This window comes from Macaca fascicularis, chromosome 9 (assembly GCF_037993035.2).
Source record: "Macaca fascicularis isolate 582-1 chromosome 9, T2T-MFA8v1.1".
NCBI classification, from domain to species: domain Eukaryota; kingdom Metazoa; phylum Chordata; class Mammalia; order Primates; family Cercopithecidae; genus Macaca; species Macaca fascicularis.
In genome coordinates, this window is record NC_088383.1 from 127,830,184 (window position 1) to 127,836,907 (window position 6,724).

The 6,724-nt window shown below is 47.3% G+C and overlaps 1 pseudogene; it reads right to left on the reverse strand.

Annotated features, from left to right (window-relative positions):
• Positions 1 to 1,205: 1,205 nt before the first annotated feature.
• On the reverse strand, positions 1,206 to 2,050 carry LOC123575489 (uncharacterized; annotated as a pseudogene).
• Between the last annotated feature and the right edge of the window lie 4,674 nt (positions 2,051 to 6,724).

Consider the following 6,724-nt stretch of genomic DNA (forward strand, 5'->3'; position numbering starts at 1 on the left):
CCACGTAGGCCCCTCCCAGATGCTTCGCTGGGAACTCTGAACTGCACTCAGGGCCGTCTGTCATACAGGGTCATTCTCAGGGTATGCTTAAGGTTTTCTTTAATTTTTATATTTATTTCAGTAGTTTTTGGGGAACAGGTGGTGTTTGGTTACATGGATAAGTTCTTTAGTGATTTCTGAGATTTTTGTGCACTCATCACCCAAGCAGTGTACACTGTACCCCATGTGTTTGCACAGGGTACACTATTCATTTCTATTTTTTAATTTTTTTGAGATGGAGTTTTGCTCTTGTTGCCCAGACTGGAGTGCAATGACATGATCTTGGCTCACTGTAACCTCTGCCTCCCGGGTTCAAGAGATTCTCCTGCTTCAGTCTCCCAAGTAGCTGTGATTACAGGCATGTGCCACCATATCTGGCTAATTTTTTTTGTATTTTTAGTAGAGATGGGGTTTCACCATGTTGGTCAGGCTGATCTCAAACTCCTGACCTCAGGTGATCCACCCATCTCGGGCTCCCAAAGTGCTGGGATTACAGGCCCGAACTCATGACCTCAGGTGATCCACCATGCCCGGCCTGTACAGTGTACACTGTTCAAACCATGTGTAGTGTTTTATCCTCACCCTGGCTCCCACCCTACCCTCCCAAGTCCCTAAAGTTCATTATTTCTTATGCCTTTGTATCTTCATACCTTAGCTCCCACTTTTAAGTGACAATATACATATTTGGTTTTCTATTCCTGAGTTACTTCACTTAGAATAATGGCCTCCAGCTCCATCCTAGTAGATGCAGAGGACATTGTTTTGTTCCTTATGTGTGGGTAATATTCCACGGTGTATATTGTATATACCACATTTTCTTTATCCACTCATTGGTTGATGGGCCTTGGGTTGGCTCCATATCTTTGCAATTGCAAATTGTGCTGCTATAAATGTGTGTGCAGGTATCTTTTTCATTTGACTTTTCCTTTGGGTGGGTATGTTTAAGTTATTGTTATCAAGTGCATTTACCACACTACTTAGACTGAATTGTGTTCCCCTTATCCCCACCCCCACTCCTATGTTGGGGCCCTGACCTCCAATGTGACTATATTTAGGGACAGGACCTTTAGGAGGTATTAAGGTTGAATGAAGTTACAAGGGTGGGACCTCAATGCAGTATGACTGATATCCTTATATAAGAAGAGAAAGAGACAAGAGGGGTGCACTCATAAAGAAGAAAAGCCATGTGAGGACACAGCGAGAAGGCACTGTCTGTAAGCTGAAGGGGTGGCCTGTCCCTCCACACCTGTGGGCATATCTTGTCAGGTGGGATGAGAGACTGAGATAAGAAATAAAGTACACAGTATACGCAGAGACAAAGTATAGAGAAACAACAGTGGGCCCAGGAGACCGGCACTCAGCCTACCAAGGACCTGCACTGGCACTGGTCTCTGAGTTCCCTCGGTTTCTATTGATTATTATTTTAACTATCTCAGTAAGAGGAATGCGGTAGGAGAGCAGGGTGATAATAGGGAGAAGGTCAGCAAGAAAACATGTGAGCAAAAGAATCTGTGTCATAATTAAGTTCAAGGGGAGGTACTATGCCTGGATGTGCACGCAGGCCAGATTTATGTTTTTCTTCGCCCAAACATCTCAGTGGAGTAAAGAATAACAAAGCAGCATTGCTGCCAACATGTCTCACCTCCCGCCACAGGGCAGTGTTTTTCCTATCTCAGAACTGAACAAATGTATAATCGGGTTTTATACCGAGACATTCAGTTCCCAGGGGCAGGCAGGAGACAGTGGCCTTCCTCTATCTCAATTGCAAGAGGCTTTCCTCTTTACTAACCCACCTCAGCACAGACCCTTTACGGGTGTCAGGCTGGGGGATGGTCAGGTGTTTCTCATCCCACGAGGCCATATTTCAGACTATCACATGGGGAGAAACCTTGGACAATACCCGGCTTTCCAAGGCAGAGGTCCCTGCGGCTTTTCGCGGTGCATTGTGCCCCTGGTTTATTGAGACTAGAGAATGGAGATGACTTTTACCAAGCATACTGCTAGTAAACATTTTGTTAATAAGGCACATCCCACACAGCCCTAAATCCCTTAAACATTGATTCCATATAACACATGTTTTTGTGAGCTCAAAGTTGGGGCAGTGACTGGGGCAAAGTTACAGGTTAACAGAATCTCAGTAAAGCAATTGTTCAAGGTACAGGTCAAGATGGAATTTCTTTATGTCTTCCCTTTCTACATAGACACAGTAACAGTCTGATCTCTCTTTTTTTTCCCTAAAGTAAGCCAAGGAGAGGCCTCAGGAGAAACCAACCCTGCCCATACTTGATCTTGTCTCCAGAACTGTGAGAAAATAAATGTCTGTTGTTTAAGCCTCCCAGTCTGTGTTATTTGTTATGGCAGCCTAAGTTGACCAAGACATCACCCAATGGCAAAACCAGCATTTGAACCAGACAATCTGACTCCATGTTAAGGCCTTCATCATCTACAATTGAATCCTTTGATAGGAGAGATGGGTAGGAGGCATCCTAATGGCTGGGCCTGCGTGTACAAAGTATACAGACTGTCAGATCTTACCCGCTTCCCTCCTTACTCTACATAACAAAAGACAATCCACCTGGGACTAGCCAAGACCCATGCTTTGGATGGAAATGGTTCCAGGGAAATATGGGCCAGTGTTCAGTGGGTGGATAGAACCATCTGGGTAATTTGCAGAGCTGGGTCCTGCCTAAAATGGCTGTAGGCACCAAAGAGATTTGGGTAAGAGATTTAAAATGGTATCACCATCTGCTTCCCAGGGAACAGTCTTGGATGCTGCTCAAACTAAACAGACCTGGATTTCAGTCCTGCCTTCCCTCAGGTGTGGGACCTTGGACAAATCACTTCACCCTCTCCACCTCAGTCTCCCCATCTGTCACATGGAAATAATCATTCTGACTCTAGAGCAGGGTTTTAAGGGTGAAAGCAGATACACTGTGGGAAACTCCTTCACAGATGGTCTTAATTCAGTAACACCTTACCCAAGGGACCACCTGAAATTCCCCCTTAGCTTCATCAAAGCAATGCCCACAGTTACAAATCCCCTGGCAGGCAGCCGCCAGTCCTTTCTGGAAGGAGCTGGGTATAAATTATAGATCACAGCCTCTTGAATCAGCTGCCATTCTGGCTCTCACCCCCGCCTGCAGGATCTGGCCTGGCTCTCCTCAGAGCGCTGCTCACAGCCCCGGGGAGTCTCTGCCTACCCTGCAGTGCTTACCTCTTGCCCCTAGCTTTCCTTCCACCAGACAGCAAATGCTCCTTGGGCTGGCATTGAGGGGATGCTCTGGAAGGACTCCCAGAAAGTGGCCCTCCCATTGACCTCGAAAGCCTAGAGGTGACCACACCCAAGTCCCAAGCTCCAAGCCCCAGCCCCACTGAGCACATCCACACCATGTTGGAGGCTGCAAGAAGCCAGCGTGAAGCAGCCCTATCTTCATAGCAGGGTCCTGCGCTGCTTGGGGAACTCAGTCAGTTTCCTTGGCTCCCCTCCTGGGGCCCCACCCTCCCTGCTACCACTCACCCACAATCTGGCCACATTCCCAAGGCCACATGTGGCACTGGGCTTTCTCTCCCTTCCCCAACCCCTCTCAGAGGAACCCTAGCCAGGGCCAGCCTAAGCTAACAGCCGTGGGTAGATGACATCCAATTGCAAGCATTTCTTTGCCTGGGATACCTGGGGCTCAGCTGGAAGAGCAGAGTGGAGCCAGCCAGCCAGCATGTCAATCAAGTCACCATTTCTAGCCCATGGCTTTCGCAAGTCACTCCTTCTCTGCAAGCTCTGTTTTCCTCATCAGTAAAAATGGAGATACCAATCACACCCACCTCACGAGGGCTGTTTGAGGATTAAATGAGACAATGCAGGAAAATGCTTAGCACGGGGCAGGGAGTAGGTGCGAAACAGATGTTGGTCAGTTCTGATACAGTTCTGAGCCTGGGCTCAGAAGAACAGCAAACTTCCCAGGGCATAAAATATAAGTCTGAGAGTGAGGGCTTCCTTCAATTTTGTGCCCTAGATGCCTTGCTTGTCTAGTCCCAGTCCTGCTCTGTTAATGTGTGCAGGTGACACAGAGATGCAAAAAACCTTGAATCACTGGACATTGGTGTCAACCTCCAGGAGGAAGAGAAAGAAACAGGCTCGCCTGCAGGGGGCGCAGTTCCCAGCTCCTGCACCACTTTCCTCACCTCACTTCCTGCGGCTGTGTTCTCATCTGAAGGGCTAATTGGGTTGGTTCCTCTCCGCCATCCCCATCCCAGAGTTGTGTGGAGACCATATAAGATAAGGGAGTGAAGGGGCTTTGTGTTCTATGGTGGGCTGGACCACTCAAAACATGACGTTCATGACTGGGATCCTTTCCATTCTGCTTCTTCTCCCCAGCCCAGCCCCATTCCTAACAAGTTGGAAGTCCAGGTATTTAAGGTTTCCATTAAACACATTCAGCTACCACTTGATTCTCTTGCTTCATATCTTTGTAGCTGAGAAAAAGAAAGCAAAATTATCCAAAACCTAAGTTGGTAATTAAGTGCTCCACAGCAAGACTCATTGGTCTCACTTCCAATTTAATTTTTTATACCACTACCACAAATCACCAATCACCACTTTCATTGAGTTAAATTGTAGGGAAAATCAAGGAACAGCTCAGATTTTAATCAATGTTTGCTTCGACCATGAAAAAAAGAGGTTCCTCTTTTGCCTGTCTCTAATCAGGAGTGTTAATTATCTGGTTACATGCGAGCAAATTAATTATGAACTAATGAAGTTAAAGGAAGTCATTTGTTAAGGAAAACTGATTACATATTGTTAGCTCTGGGGGATTAAATGGAAAACCACTGTCATGAAAGCAGCTTTAAAAACTAGACCCCATATTTGATCTGAGAGGTTGCCCAGCTGAAAGGATGAATAATGAAGGTGTCTATGGCCCGAAGGCCACCATCACTGTACCCTCCAGACCAGAGGGATCATTTATCTGCTTCATCTGTTCCAGGTTAAAAAGCAGTAACTCTAGAAGAGGTTTTCTTTCCTTAGAGAGAGTTGAGGGGACATGTGGGTGAGTGTGTGAGACACAGCAAGTCAGCTGGGGGATGCAGTGATGTGTATATGGCAGGATCCAACCTGTGGCCCTAAGCCAGCAGTGGCTTCCTGGTGGGTGACTTCAGGGAGGCTGAATGGAAACTACTCCTACTTGCTGGGGAATAGAATAAGACCCATCGGCCACTCTGCCCTTCATGTGGGTTTCCAGAGGCCACCTCGGAAGAAGCAGAAAGTCTGAGGCTGAAGGCAAAATGCTTGGGTGTGGTCAGAAGTTGGTAATCAAAGTCAGGGCTGAATGACCTTCTCTGTCCCATCCTCTTATCTCTGTGAACCAGGCCTGTAATACAGGAGAGGAGGAACAGAATGGACTCACTGGGGTCAACGTTCATTTGAGGCTTTGATTGCCATGCTAAGAAACTGCTACTTGCAGAACTGCTGTTTGCCTATCTGTATCCATTCTCTCATTCTCAGAAGCAGAATCCTTATTTAATTCACTCAGCAAGAAAACTGTATTTCACAGCCTCCCTGAACCTGAGTGACTAAATTCTGGTCAATGAAACGTAAGCAGAGGTTGCTAGGTATGATTTCTGAGGAAAATAGAAAGCTGATTTTTGTTCTTCTCTGTTTCTTTTTTCTACCTGGAATGTAGACGTGATGGCTGGAGCTCAATAATCATCTTGGATCAGAGGCAACTACTTTGAGGATGAAAGCCACTCACCAACAATGGTGGAGCAGAAAGGCAGAAGGAATCTGTATTTCTGATCACTGTGGGACCCCATACTAGTTCTGGTCCCTGGACTTCTACATGAGAGGAAAACCAAAACACTTGATTTCATGTGCTTGTGCCATGGTTTTAATTTGGGGATGTGGATGTGGGGAGGCTCTCTCTTTGTTCAGAGTTGAATACTATTTCTAAGTCACGCAACAAGGAACACGGCCATCCTCATTATCAGCAGTGAGTAGCCCCAAAGGCTTGGTCCTCTCAAAGCTTACCAGACTGGAAACAGAAACCACCTAGAAAGGGGAACCCCCCTGTGAAAGCGGAGAGCAGAAGTCTGACCATGGTGACCCCCCAACACACTCTAGACACACTGGCCCTGCTCTTCTTCCTGTTGTATCAGAACATTCTAGTCCCTCTGAGCCCACCTATGTGCTCAGGTAGACAGGACCCACACAGCATTGGGATTTGGCTGGGAGCTGGGCTGCAGGGCCTTGGCTTCCTGTATCCCATCCTCATCCAGCTCTGCTTGGCAGCCCTTCCTCTAAGGCCACTGCCCATTGAGGTGACCTCTTTCTAAGTCCCATAAGCCTGTCTGCCTGCCTCTCTGAGAGTTCAGCCAAGAGCAGCTGCTATCAGGAGCACCCTCTATGACCGTGGTCTTGGAGAACCAGGAAAACAGCCAGTCTCCCTCTCTCCAAGAAGAGACCTTGGAGATGACCTCCTTCATCCATGTCATGTAAAAGGGGAAAACTGAGGACAAGAAGGGCAGGGATGTGCCCAGTCTCCAGCCCAACAGCCAGAGAGACCATCTTTGGCCCCTCCAGCTCCTCCTAATCCACCCCTCATTCCAGGATAGGAAAATGCAAAGCTTGAGTCATTACAGCCCCCTTAACTAAGGGTTGGAAAGAATTAGACCCAGACTGAGCTAAACCACACCT